Below are 14,760 nucleotides of genomic sequence, written 5' to 3' on the forward strand. Positions count from 1 at the left end.
GTGACGGTCTGTGGAAGACACGCCCGCAACCACTGAGGATGATTCTGTGCGCCTAACAAGGCCTGCCGAACCCTTATGCCCTTCGACATTGCTTCTCCCCTGGGCTTGGGAGCTTGCAAGAGGTCCCGGACTGGGAGAACGACTGGCTCGCACAGAAAAATCCCCACGCACCACACTGGCACTAACACTAGCACAAGGCACTGCACCGACACTAGCACTCGTCACAGCACTGGCACTAACTTCACCCACTGCACTCTTGGCCTTCAACTCTTTCACTTCGGCCATCAGAGACTTATGGTCACTTACCACTGACTCTACCTTATCGCCTAAAGCCTGAATAGCACGTAAAACCACTGACATATCAGGCGGAGGGCACACAGTAGGATCGGGGGTAGCCACTACAGGGGTAGGATCAGGAAGAGGATCATGAGATGAGGAAAATAAAGAAGAGTGAGAAGAACTCCTCCTAGCTCTAATTCTCTCTAACTTAGAAGAATACTTTAAAAGTCGGACAAAATCCAATTCCGAAAGACCGGCGCATTCCTCACATCGATTTTCTAACTGACAGGGTCTGTCCCTACAGTCAGAACAAGCGGTGTGAGGATCTACCGAGACCTTCGGAATACGTCTATTGCAAGACCTACAACGTCTATGGGAGGGGGCTTGCGAAATGTCAGACATTTTGTTTTCAAGAGAAGTCAAAGGGAGATCCAAAAAACAAGCAAAAATTCGTTAACCGTTAAACTGAATTAAATAAAAGCTATCTAGCTAATATCAGAAGGTTTCCAGTAATGCGACAGCCGTAAATCAAAGAGAATACATCACCAAATAAGCGAGAATAAACTCGAAGACCATAAGCGTATCCCAGAACGTCTAGCCGGAGGCACGACAGAGGAATAATTGAGGAGGTGTCAACAAGAAGTACTTGAGTACCTGGCCACAGGTGGCGCTGTTAGTACACCCCCTTCTAGTATTGTGATAGCTGGCGTATCCCTCCTTAGATTTCTGTCGGACAACGGAGTTGACAGCTACATGATTATCGGGTAAGTTTAATATTGAAAAATAAAGGATTATTCTTTGGTTATAAAAGGATAAAGGAATAATCAGTACCTGTCTACAGCCTCTCTTACATTAAATTGGTGAATTTGAAAGAACATTTAATGAACACTTGGAATAACAACGTTAACGGCCCTTTCAATTACGGAAATACGACGCAGACTAACTGGAGATTTGCCGGCCGAGAATGGATAAAACTTCACTGAATAGACCCAGAATATGATCCCAGAATATAATGAAATCTTGATATAAATCTATATATGATATACTGTTGGCAGGAACCGTTGATAGATTGATTTTGGGTTTTTCCGTCATCCTGACATACATCAAGCTTTGTTGAAACAACTAAAAACACGATGCAATCTTGACACAGAACTACGGATGAAGATGAAATGAAGGTTAGCAAAATAAAAACTAATTACCCACAAAGCTTCAAGATCCATATCCCAGAAGAAGACGATACAAAGAAATTAATCTAATCCACTTCAACTAATATATTCAATGTAATCCCAAAGTCCTATTCTACTGTTGTACCTTTTCAGTGGCTCCTTTAGTTATAAACAAATCATAAAAATGTTATTTTCATTAGTAAAATAAATTTTTGAATATACTTACCCGATAATCATGTAGCTGTCAACTCTGTTGCCCGACAGAATTCTACGGAAGGGATACGCCAGCGATCGCTATACAAGAGGGGGGTGTACTCACAAGCGCCACCTGTGGCCAGGTACTGCAGTACTTCTTGTTGACACCACTTCAATTTTTCCTCGGTCCACTGGTTCTATGGGGAGGAAGGGTGGGTCAATTAAATCATGATTATCGGGTAAGTATATTCAAAAATTTATTTTACTAATGAAAATAACATTTTTCAATATTAAACTTACCCGATAATCATGTAGCTGATTCACACCCAGGGAGGTGGGTGAAAACCAGTGTACATGTATATCAAGAAGCTAAGTATCCCGTATTTCATATTATCAGTTATTCAAAATAACAATGAAATTACAAGTACCTGGTAAGGAAGTCGACTTGAGCCATTACTCTGCCTTAAATAAGTTCGTCTTCCTTACTGAGCGCAGCGTTCCTCTTAGGAGGCTGAACAACTCTAAGGTGCTGAAGTATCAAGGGCTGCAACCCATACTAAAGGACCTCATCACAACCTTTAACCTCGGCGCTTCTCAAGAAAGAATTGACCACCCGCCAAATCAACAAGGATGTGGAAGGCTTCTTAGCCGACCGTACAACCCATAAAAAGTATTCAAGAGAAAGGTTAAAAGGTTATGGGATTATGGGAATGTAGTGGCTGAGCCCTCGCCTACTACTGCATTCGTTGCTACGAATGGTCCCAGGGTGTAGCAGTACTCGTAAAGAGACTGGACATCTTTGAGATAGAATGATGCGAACACTGACTTGCTTCTCCAATAGGTTGCATCCATAACACTCTGCAGAGAATGGCTCTGTTTGAAGGCCACTGAAGTAGCCACAGCTCCCACTTCATGTGTCCTTACCTTCAGCAAAGCAAGGTCTTCTTCCTTCAGATGAGAATGTGCTTCCCTAATCAGAAGCCTGAATAGTAAGAAACTGAGTTCTTAGAACTTGGAAAAGAAGGTTTCTTGATAGCACACCATAAGGCTTCTGATTGTCCTCGTAAAGGTTAAGACCTTTTTAGATAGTACCTAAGAGCTCTAACTGGGCAAAGTACTCTCTCCAGTTCATTCCCCACCAAGTTGGACAGGCTTGGGATCTCGAACGACTTAGGCCAAGGACGTGAAGGAAGCTCGTTTAGTAAAAACCGAGCTGCAAGGAACATGTAGCCGTTTCAGATGTGAAAACAATGATCCTGCTGAAGGCGTGGATCTCACTTACTCTTTTAGCTGTTGTCAAGCACACGAGGAAAAGAGTTTTTAATGTGAGGTCCTAAAAAGAGGCTGATTGGAGAGGTTCAAATCTTGATGACATAAGGAACCTTAGGACCACGTCTAGATTCCAGCCTGGAGTGGACAACCGACGTTCCTTTGAGGTCTCAAAGGACCTAGGGAGGTCCTGTAGATCTTTGTTGGTGGAAAGATCCAAGCCTCTGTGGCGGAAAACCGCTGCCAACATACTTCTGTAACCCTTGATCGTAGGAGCTGAAAGGGATCTTACTTTCCTTAGATATAACAGGAAGTCAGCAATCTGGGTTACAGTGGTACTGGTTGAGGAAACTGCATTGGTCTTGTACCAGCTACGGAAGACTTCCCCTTGAGACTGATAGATTCTGAGAGTGGATGTTCTCCTTGCTTTGGCAATCGCTCTGGCTGCCTCCTTCGAAAAGCCCCTAGCTCTTGAGAGTCTTTCGAAAGTCTGAAGGCAGTCAGACGAAGAGCGTGGAGGATTGGGTGTACCTTCTTTACGTGAGGTAGACGTAGAAGGTTCACTCCTAGAGGAAGAGTCCTGGGAATGTCGACCAGCCATTGCAGTACCTCTAAGAACCATTCTCTCGCGGGCCAGAGCGGAGCCAACCAACGTCAGCCGTGTCCCTTTGCGAGAGGAGAACTTCTGAAGTACCCTGTTGACAATCTTGAACGGCGGGAATGCATACAGGTCGAGATGGAACCAATCCAGCAGAAAAGCATCCACGTGAACTGCTGCTGGGTCTGGAATCGGAGAACAATACAACAGGAGTCTCTAGGTTATCGAGGTAGCGAACAGATCTATGGTTGGCTGACCCCACAGGACCCAAAGTCTGCTGCAAACATTCTTGTGAAGGGTCCACTCTGTGGGGATGACCTGACCCTTCCGGCTGAGGTGATCTGCCATGACATTCATACCGCCCTGAATGAACCTCGTTACCAGCGTGAGCTTTCGATCTTTAGACCAGATGAGGAGGTCCCTTGCGATCTAGAACAACTTCACGAAAGAGTCCCTCCCTGCTTGAAGATGTAAGCCAGGGCTGTGGTGTTGTCAGAGTCCACCTCCACCACTTTGTTAAGCTGGAGGGACTTGAAGTTTATCAAGGCCAGAAGAACCGCCAACAACTCCTTGCAATTGATGTGAAGTGTCCTTTGCTCCTGATTCCATGTTCCCGAGCATTCCTGTCCGTCCAAAGTCGCACCCCAGCCCGTGTCTGATGTGTCCGAGAGGAGACGGCGGTCGGGTTTCTGAACAGCCAAAGGTAGACTTCCTTGAGAAGAAAGCTGTTCTTACACCACGCGAGAGAAGACCTCCTCTCTTCGGAAACAGGAACTGAGACCGTCTCTAGCGTCATGTCCTTTATCCAGTGAGCAGCTAGATGATACTGAAGGGGGGGAGGTGGAGTCTCCCTAACACGATGAACAGGGCCAGCGATGAAAGTGTCCCTGTTAGACTCATCCATTACCTGACTGAGCATCGGTTCCTTCTCAGCATGCTCTGGATGCATTCTAGGGCTTGGAAGATCCTTGGGGCCGACGGAAAAGCCCGAAAAGCTCGACTCTGAAGATCCATACCCAGGGAGACAATGGTCTGGGATGGGATGAGCTGAGACTCCTCAAAATTGACCAGGAGGCCCAGTTCCTTGGTCAGATCCATAGTCCATCTGAGAATCTCCAGACAGCGACGACTTGTGGGAGCTCTTAAAAGCCAGTCGTCTGACGGAGCCGGACACAAGATCATGGTACTGCTGCACAGTCTGTGAACTGTCAACCATGGGGAAGCGAGGAAGTACAGTGACAACCCGAAGCTGTCTAGACTGTCTGGGTCGTACAGACAACTCCTTATCGGGTTGCTGAGGTTGCCGCACTGCGTCACAACAAGTCACTTCTGCTGGTTGTTGAACGTCTTCCCAGTGACACACTGACTCCGTAAACAAAAAATCCTTTAACAAGGACTAAGCTTGGACTGCATGTCTTGCAACACAGCTCAAGGTCTATGGGAGCAGGTGTGGTAACAGACGGGGTTAGTGACTTAAGTGGAACCATTACCTTCCCTGGAAGCATGTTATGCTTAAATAAAAGTCCATAGGAGGCTACGCAGCTAAAGGCTCCTCTCCAAATGACAGAGTCCTCAAGGGAATATCAGAAGGAGGGAGAAAAGCACTTTCTCATCTACAGGGACCATATCCGAGAAAAGCTAAGTTCTCTCAGTGAGGGTTTCAATGGTGCAAAAGCAGCAGACTAGAAGGCAACGTTATGAAACTGCTTGACAGTCTAGTGAGTTGGCAACAACCAAAGATGTGTGACTGAGAAGCATGCGGTAAGGTATGCAGAGCATGCTGTATGTAGAGCATGTTGTATGCAGAGCATGCTGAATGCAGAGCATGCTGTATGCAGAGCATGTTGTATGCAGAGCATGCTGTATGCAGAGCATGTTGTATGCAGAGCATGCTGTATGCAGAGCATGCTGTATGTAGAGCATGTTGTATGCAGAGCATGCTGTATGCAGAGCATGCTGCATGTAGAGCATGCTGTAAGGTAAGCAGAGCGTGTTGCATGGCGTGTAACATTTCTCAGAAATTCCATGACCAGTGCTAGAGTGAGTAATATCGCATTACCGTCCATTGAAAGTGCACGTGCCGAGGGAATTGATTTAGACTGTTTTGTTGATGAATTTGATAGCCGGCATGATAATCGTAGAATTAAGCTACACTAAATGTACTATAATCTACTTCACCTCAGGAAAGGGAAACTCGCCCTGTTGGCAACACTGCATTACTTCATGCATGCTTGCATGGGGTTTTAATATCAACATAATATTTACCTTACATTCATAACTCATGATTCATTTTTGTTTTGAAGATATTTTTGCCATATTTTGCGATATTGTTAAAAATATATTGCAAGGAATACATATATATTTTTATATAAGTAATACAAATAACCTCCATTATCATAATGTTTGTGTAGGCATACATGTATATGATTACAAATGCAAGTTATGAAAGTAATGAGGTGTTATTATTGTCATTTGTTATTTCCAAGTTGAATGGGAAGAGGCTCAAGTTGAGGAGAAAGTGGCAGATGCATGCGTTGAGGTGGCTGACTCATAGCATGAGGTTGCTGCCTCAAGAGTTGCGCTTGCTGTAAGGGTTGCGGATGCGCAGTAGCAGGTTCCTGAGGAACGAGTTAAGGTTCCTGAGGTGTGAGCTGCGAGAGTTGAGGTAGCGGCTGCGCAGAACGCAGTTCTTGTCTCGCGAGTTGAGGTTCCTGAGGTGCTAACCTAAGCTGCAGCGAGTGCTGAGGTGGCTGCCTCATTGATGGAAGAGGTTGTCGTACCTCAAGAGATTGTTGCCTCGCTGGTGGATCCGCAAACGGAAGCGGAGGAAGTAAGGCATAAGATTCCTGCTCCCATTGCTGAGGTTGCCTTAAGGAAGGCGGAGGTTGCTGCACACCGCTGGTAACTGGCAACTCAGTACGCGGTAAGGTATCCTGAGGAACCTCAACATCGTACGCCTGGCAGACTGGACTGCGGTGAGGCGAAGCGATCGCAGGAGGAGGTGTAACCTTCTCAGCCTGACACTCATGCATTAAGACCGCAAGCTGTGACTGCATGGACTGCAGCAAAGTCATCTTGGGGTCGGCAGACGCTAAGGTCTGCTGAGGCAAAGCCTTAACAGAAGATGAGGTCTGTTGCGGCATCACCTTACCTCTCTTAGGAGGTGTGCAGTCACCTGATGACTGCGGAGAGTCAGAGCTAACCCAATGACTGCATCCGGGTTGTTGAACTCTAGAGGTCTGGACTTTACGTTTAAGAGGTCTTGAGACCTGAGTCCAGCGTTATCTCCCCGAAATTTCTTCTGCAGACGAGTAAAATAAGGGCTCAATCGTCTGCGGGTGGGAGTGACGGTCTCTGTAAGACACGCCCGCAACCACCGAGGATACTTCTGTGCGCCGATCAAGGCCTGCCGAACCCTTTTGCCCTTCGACATTGCTTCTCCCCTGGGCTTGGGAGCTTGCAAGAGGTCCCGGACTGGGAGGACGACTGGCACGCAAGAAGTACCCTCACGCACAACACTGACACACTTTGCGCTAATCACTTATCACTTCTGAATTTCTGTTTGCACTTATTTCACTGAACTCGAAACTTTAAGTGGTTTGTACCTGAAACACGCAATTCTATCCTTCTTTAAAAGTTAGTAATTGCGAAAACAGAATTACAATGTAACAGAAAAATCTAATGCAAGATAAATAATTCAGTGGCTGGAAAGAGACTAAACACTAGATCAAATAAACTACGTTTAAAATCTCTCACCGCATAAAGCTTGAGAACAAGAATAAACTCTAGAAACGTTTACCTTCTTCCCCTAAAGAGACTAGGGAGAAGAGCAAAAACGATAACAACGTTACTCGCTTGAACGAAACGTTTATCCAGCTCTCTCTCCCTCCGTCTCTATCTCTCTCTCTCTCTCTCTCTCTAGACTTAGAACCTGAGAGAAGAGCCCAATCATATATACTCGTTAAAACATATTATTGTTAAAGGAAAAAAACTGAAAGATTTCCCAAATAAAAAGTTCCTTTATTAGGATTAAAAACATTAAGCTAAGAAAGAATGAACAAAACGTTATAAACGGTTTACTCTTACTGCAACGTGACACCGTGAAAATTCTCTCTCTATCGTAACGATAGAGCGCAAGTTGAACGTTCTGAACGTCAACAACTGCAGAGACAAAACAAAACGTTAGTTCAACTTTGAAACAGTACGAGACTATCAAAGAAATTCTTTCAAAAACATTAAAATAGCATATGTTAACAGGTAAAACCGAAATGACGGGCTCAATGTTAATTAACTTCGGTACAAGAAAAGACCGCCTACTATTAGGAAAGGTCGAATATAAACAAATATAAAAATTAATTTAATAATTTTATAATAAAAGGAAGTTAAACGAAGAGGCCTATAAAAGGCGGAGAGATATAAAATAAATCTATAACTTTTGTTAAGCAAAATAAAGAAAGAGAGTCTATACTCTCTTAGACACCAACACTTCCGTCTAAGGGAAGGGTCGGCCATTTAAAGGTGAAAGAGAGTTCATACTCTCTTCGTCACCATAATTAATCAAATTAATTCCAAAAGCTAGCTAAGCTAATAATAGAACTTCCTGAATAGCGAAAGCTGAAATCTTGGAGCAATACTTCACCAAAAACCGTGAACAAGACTCCAAAATTATAAGCGTATCCATGAACGTCTTGCCGGAAGCACGACAGAGGAAAAATTGAAGTGGTGTCAACAAGAAGTACTGCAGTACCTGGCCACAGGTGGCGCTTGTGAGTACACCCCCCTCTTGTATAGCGATCGCTGGCGTATCCCTTCCGTAGAATTCTGTCGGGCAACAGAGTTGACAGCTACATGATTATCGGGTAAGTTTAATATTGAAAAACAAACAACTTTTATGTTCGACTGCCAGCATCTTTTATCACTAACTACTATTAACCATCATAATAAATATCGAACCTAGAACATGTTAAACATTTACACTCAGGAAATTTCAACAGCCAGATTCTACCCATGGCTCTATTCATCAAGCTACCCGCGACGGTTTTAGGCAGTCAATCCATGACTACACAGCAGTCGACTGTTTTCGCAGCACATCAGGTTGATGCTGTTTCACAAACCAATCGTGACAACAAACGCAAGGCTAGTGATTGTCAGTCGGATGAGAATTTTGAACAGCGCAAGCGCGCCCATGTCAGCACTGACGCGCCTGCACAGGAACATCGCCTTTCTGATCAAGGCACAACTTCAGTGGCTGAATTGTCGGAGGAAGATCCGGAGGAGGTTTTCTCTCAGGAGGAACAATTGGATGACATTTCAGAGGGAGAAGAGGATAAGCCACCTCAACATTCGGCGGACCTCAAGGAACTAATGCTTAAGAAGTAATCTTAAGTCACAATAACCCGTTAATAATGTCTACTCTAACCTAGGTCGCTGGGTCCTTATTGAAATGGGGGTGGGGGTGTGACGATTCGTCCCCTTTGCTTTATCCTTCAATAAGCCACTTGTGCGCTTGGGCTACTGGTGGCCCATTACATTTATTATCCCTTATTCGGAATAAGAAGTTGCAGATGGTGATTTACCTTTTTGTGGTGTCTGTTCTTTATCTGCATTAGGAAAAGCTAAATATTCAAGACGTTTACTGTAAAATATACTGATGCACAATGTAGAACTGAAATATTGAGAGAGCAAGCTTAAATTGTAGTGCCTAGTATATAGATAAGGGTAAAAAGGGAAATGAGCAAATTTAGTTCATCATTACAGTCTACTTTGCGTGAATTATTGCTTCTCTTACTTATTATCACTACACATATCCCATATCGTATTGTGAAATTAGTTTTTATAGGATAAATAACATAGGAAATTAGAAATTTACGTTGAGAAAGCGCATTCTGATAATTTAGGGTAATGATTATACTACCACCATTACTATAAAATACTATACAGTATAAGTGAGGCAATGAGTTGTCTTTGAAGTACTAGTTTTAGGGTACGATCAGGATACGCTGGTCTAAGCCTGGTTGATGGGGGAGTAGCCAACCCCTCCCCAGTAGTTAGGTCAGGATACGGCTCCCAGACTGCGTTAAATGGGGTCAAGTTTGTTTCCCTTTTAAAATATAGTTTTTGCAAAAAATTTTGTAATTTCAAAACATTTGAAAGGTGCATAATATGTTTCCCCTAATTATCTGCATCAGTACAGTTTAAAGTATTTACAAATATACCAAGAAAGCTTCTTATTTTCTTTATTTGGGTTATTGTACTACAGTAAAGATTTACCTCTTGACTTCGTTTTATCGTCTCATATTCGTTTTAACGATTCTTCTGTTTGTCCTAACGATTGTTAGATCTATTATAACGATTATTTTCATTATTTTAACGATTCTTATCTTCATTATAACGATTCTTGTCTTCGTTTCTATCGGAAATTGAGTTTACAATATAGCTTACACAACGACCCTTGGTCGAACGTAAAGAATACGAGACCACGGAAATCATTCGTCTAAAACAAATATAAAATGGTAATAGTTATGTTTTTGTGAAGGAAAAACCATAAATAGGTAATTTATTTGATAAATACTTGCTATTTTACCTTGCTAATATGTGGCAATTCGTAGTCTATTGGGACAGACCGGGTCAGGAAATCCGTCAAGAATCGGTCCAACGAAGACACAAAAATGGTTAAAAAACGAAGACAAAAATGGATAATACGAAGACAGAACTAGTTAGTAACTAGACAAGAATAGTTAGAATAACATAATATGAACATACATGTAATTAATGTTATGTAATTCTGCTTTTTATGACGGTAAACTGAAACTTCACCGAACATAATACAGAACCGCTAGCAGTTACACATCAAGCAAGCGTGATTATCTTATAATTAAAAGGATTATATTCACTTACTGTGTTTCTATTTGTTAAGAGTTACTTTTTGAGAAATGATAATTACATTATAAATTACGTAATGTAATACAATTATACAATATCATGCAATTATTTACCTTGGCCGCTGGGTTCCTGGTTTGTTTGCTTGTGGGTAATGACGTCATAAATTAGAGATGGCTTCTTGGTGACGTCATACCAAAACAAATAAACTATACATCTTTGAAATATTTTATCTTATTTTTTTACTTTAAATATAAATAGATGAAATATAAATCATATACATAAATTACTATTATACTTAAATACGTTTTAGTAGAATTTATTCTGGATATTAGTTGAATTTGAAGATTTAATTAAGATACTTTACCGGGATTAAAGCTATACCCATGACGTCATAGAAAAAGCTTCTTCTTATTATTGTTATTAAGTTTATATTACCTGTGAATAAATAAATTAATACCGTAATGAGATTCTCAATCTTTACTTTTATTCCCTTCTACCTTAAAATTAGATAGGATAAAACCTTGCTTTAGTTTTGACAACCTATTGTGGTAATCAGTTTGGACTGTACTAAAGAACTTTTTTTTTTTCTTTTATGAAGATCAAAATTTGTTTACATTCATCCTGGGATCGAAAACTGTATTATATTTCATTACAATAATTACTTTATTATAATATTTTATTAAATTTATGTTACATTATATTATTCACATATAAAGGACATTACATTTTTTCATTTCTGACTGGCATAATTTCATGGCATAATTGTTCAATCTCCATACATATGGTAAAACAATATAAGATTAACCTAATCATTATTATTTTTATTAAATGTGCATTATATTATATATAAATGACCAATCGAAAATTAAAATGCATTGTACAAGCCATGTATAAGGATGTAGTTATTTTAGTACAATGGGAAACGTTTATGTTGATACGTATATACATGATCATATGAATAGGCCTACACATCCGCAGAGTAGACATTAATGTATGTGCTGTCCTTCATACATTATTATATGTCTAAGACATTTAAAACAGGCTCCATAAGTCACCATATTGCTATTTTCATGTTCAAAAACAAAACGAATTGTGACCCTTCTTTTCTCTTCTAAATCATCTCGTTTACTTCCCTATCAAGGCTCATATATTCAGTTCTTAATTAAGTAAAACATCGGTTGTTTTCCTTTAATGATTCAAAGTTAAGTTTTGAAATTCTTCTTTTCTTTACCAGTTTCCATGTTTCGCAAATCAACCATTTCTTTCGTTTTGCTCCAATTTACTGTCTGATAGTGATGTTGGCAGATTCCCTAAAGATTTCTACTTATTTTACAATGGATATTCGAATCTATTTCTACTTTACCAGGAAACATCAAGACCACAAATCTGTTTCAGCACTATAAAGATACTTTTTACTAGTGTTAGTTTAGTTTTCAATGTCATATCTGGGAATATGTGAGGTAGGTTTGCACTACTTTTCCTGGTCTTCAACTTAGTGTCTCTAAGTGTAGAGACCAGAGTTTGTCGTTTCTTCCTATATCAGGTCTCTGTCTTCCTACGTCATCCAAGTGACTTTTTACATTATATTATTGCTAAAATGGTCAAATTAGTTGCGATATTTTCCACAGAAAGGTATCAAAGTATGCTTTTGTATATCTGTGTTCAAGCAGTGTGTTCCTTATTATCAGCTCATTAGAACAAATATCTTATTTCCTGATAACGGAGTGCCATGCTCTCTCCCAGAATGTAGAAACCACCTTCGTCCATCCAACCCTTTGTTTCCGAATCCAGTCAATCTGGTTTCAGTGAATAAAAATATCCAATTCATATTCTAAAAGAACTGACAAAGGAGTCTCTAATTTGCCATCCTACTTCAATGTTGTTAAGCTTTCCTCTGGATTTATAAACTTTAATTTTTATTATTTATTAGATACTACGCACCCTTCTCCCACTTGAAAGGGCTGCACGGGAATAAGGGATATTTCTACCATCTGATAGTTCACTAAAGGCCACTTATCTTTCTTCTAACTCTGCCTTTCCCTTGCAGAAACCCCTAGTTTTATGCTTCTAAGAGTATAGAATGAATTAAGAGTTTGTATGATAATATACATGCACATAATATATAGGCGTATATGTTATTACGCTAATGGTAACAATGCTGAATAGATCCAAGAGACTGTGCTTTAAGATTTTATATATAATAAAGGCGACAAAAACTAGAGGAAAATAAACTAATTTATATTTTGAACAAGACTATCTATATGTTTAAATACTTTATAGAAAACAATGTTTATCTTTTAAAAACTCCCAAATCATCACAAAACTTAAAAACTGAAAAAAAAAAAGATTCTAATAGAGCAAAGTCATGACTTAAACCAAGTGCTGGGAGAGCAAAATACGAAAATACTTTTGAGAATTAAGTTAAACCTTTACAGTCACAGATTCAGTTAATTTACTTAAAACAAATTCTAACTTACAAAGATTAAACTATAACAAAGAATAACAAAGTATAAACAACAACAATTCAATAAAATTACATGGCAATTTCATATAAGCACATATTAGCGAGCACAAAAGTGATAAATATTTAAGAGAATACTTTATATAAACACATCCCTCCAAGAGGAGACAGAACATTGTAGATCCAAGTAACTGATTGATTACAATTTGTGTGTTCAGAAGCAAAAGTCAAATCTGGAAGCCTGTCAGCAATGAAGTTTATTTTTACCTTTGATAAGCAATATCCCTATGTTATATTGCTGCAGGACCAAAAGGCTCAGAGTTGATCCAGTTTATTTAAATTTACTTACTAAAAAATGGATTACGGTCAGAAAAAAAAGATAGATTTGCCTACATATTATTTACAAGAGACAAAGATAATTTATTTAAGAATCAAATTTTTCAAGAGCATGAAGGAGAGCCCAAGGCACCTCTTCCACTGTAATCTAGGAACTGAGGCTTCAGTTTATTGAATAAGAAATCTGGGGTCGTAAATCAGTCACCAGTCTGCATCAAAACTGCTCCTACAGCCACATCACTAGCTTCTACTTTGAGATAAACAGCTTGTCTGAATCAGATAGCCTTCAACATACAAGGCTATTTTAATAGCTGCAAATGCACGTTGACGATATTCTGCCCACTTGGTCAATCTTAGGGCTGGCGAGATTAATCAGAGGTACAGCAAATACCGAAAAAGTTCGGATAGGACTTAATAAAATCCAGCCATGCTAAATAGAGCACTGAACTGCCTTGTTTACGGGAGTAGGAAATCCTTTAATGCATGTAACTACCATTATTCCGCTCCCGACATCCATGACCAGAGTTACAATACATTTCCAAAGGTAGTTTTCTGCCAGATTTCTAAGGCGAAGAAACAGGTCTCACAATCTTTAAAATGTTCTTTCCATGTATCGTCGTGGACCATTGTCATCGATGACAACATCTCATCTGAAACAGAACATTAAAAAGGTTGAAAGGTTTCAACAGCATTTGTCATTTCAAAGGGGAAGAACAGTATTGAAATTAAACACATTACGTTTAAAGGTTGGAAGTGTTCAACAGTATTTGTCATTTCAAAGGGGAAGAAAAGTATTGAAATTGAACACATTACGTTAAAAGGTGGGAAGTTTTCAACAGCATTTGTCATTTCAAAGGGGAAGAACAGTATTGAAATTGAACACGTTACATTAAAAGGTTAAATTTTCAACAGCATTTGTCATTTCAAAGGGGAAGAACAGTATTGAAATTTAACACATTACGTTAAAAGGTTGAAAGGTTTCAAAAGCATTTGTCATTTCAAAGGGGAAGAACAGTATTGAAATTGAACACATTACGTTAACAGGTTGAAAGTTTTCAACAGTATTTGTCATTTCAAAGGGGAAGAACAGTATTGAAATTGAACTACAGATATGATACAGGCAGAAGCCTTCCTTGCATTTTGTCAAGGGTACTTTTATAGTATAATCTTTATAAGAATTATTTAAAAAAAAAACATTTGCAACAATATTAGAATTCTTCAAAGGATTAGTGTCTTTATGGGTGGCAGCAGAGTAACTCCCGATAACCTTCAGACTTAAAAGACTTACCTGGTTTATTATTAGAGGATGCAGGGTGAGGGCCACGAGTTTATCACTTTTCTGCCTACCCTTTCTGGATGGAAATAACATTTTCCATAGCTTCCTTTTTGTAAGAAGGTATTCTGTATGGTTTCTGACAGACCAGATTAGTCCCTGGTGTCAATGCCACATGTGAAGCAACAGCTGATGGTAGAGGTACATCTGAAAAAGTAGTAATATCAGCCAGTGGTATTCTGTAGGGTCTCTGACACTAGATTAGTCCCAGGTGTCAATACCACATGTGAAGCAACAACTG

General features: G+C 40.0%; 1 protein-coding gene and 1 long non-coding RNA gene across 2 annotated transcripts in view; both read right to left on the reverse strand.

Moving 5' to 3' along the window:
* LOC137636984 (tRNA (uracil-5-)-methyltransferase homolog A-like) overlaps positions 1-10,546 on the reverse strand; it is a 35,190-nt gene extending 24,644 nt beyond the window's left edge. Inside the window, exon 1 of the mRNA XM_068369309.1 lies at positions 10,503-10,546. The gene's annotated coding sequence lies outside the window, so the exon portion shown is untranslated. The remainder of the gene's footprint in view (positions 1-10,502) is intronic.
* Positions 10,547-12,613: 2,067 nt separating this feature from the next.
* The window catches only part of LOC137636983 (uncharacterized), an 11,275-nt gene continuing 9,128 nt past the window's right edge, over positions 12,614-14,760 (reverse strand). The window contains exons 2-3 of the long non-coding RNA XR_011043324.1: positions 14,475-14,666; positions 12,614-13,836 (exon numbers count right to left, since the gene is read on the reverse strand). This is a non-coding gene — a long non-coding RNA (uncharacterized lncRNA). The remainder of the gene's footprint in view (positions 13,837-14,474; positions 14,667-14,760) is intronic.

Source organism: Palaemon carinicauda, unplaced genomic scaffold, assembly GCF_036898095.1.
Source record: "Palaemon carinicauda isolate YSFRI2023 unplaced genomic scaffold, ASM3689809v2 scaffold479, whole genome shotgun sequence".
Classification (NCBI taxonomy): domain Eukaryota; kingdom Metazoa; phylum Arthropoda; class Malacostraca; order Decapoda; family Palaemonidae; genus Palaemon; species Palaemon carinicauda.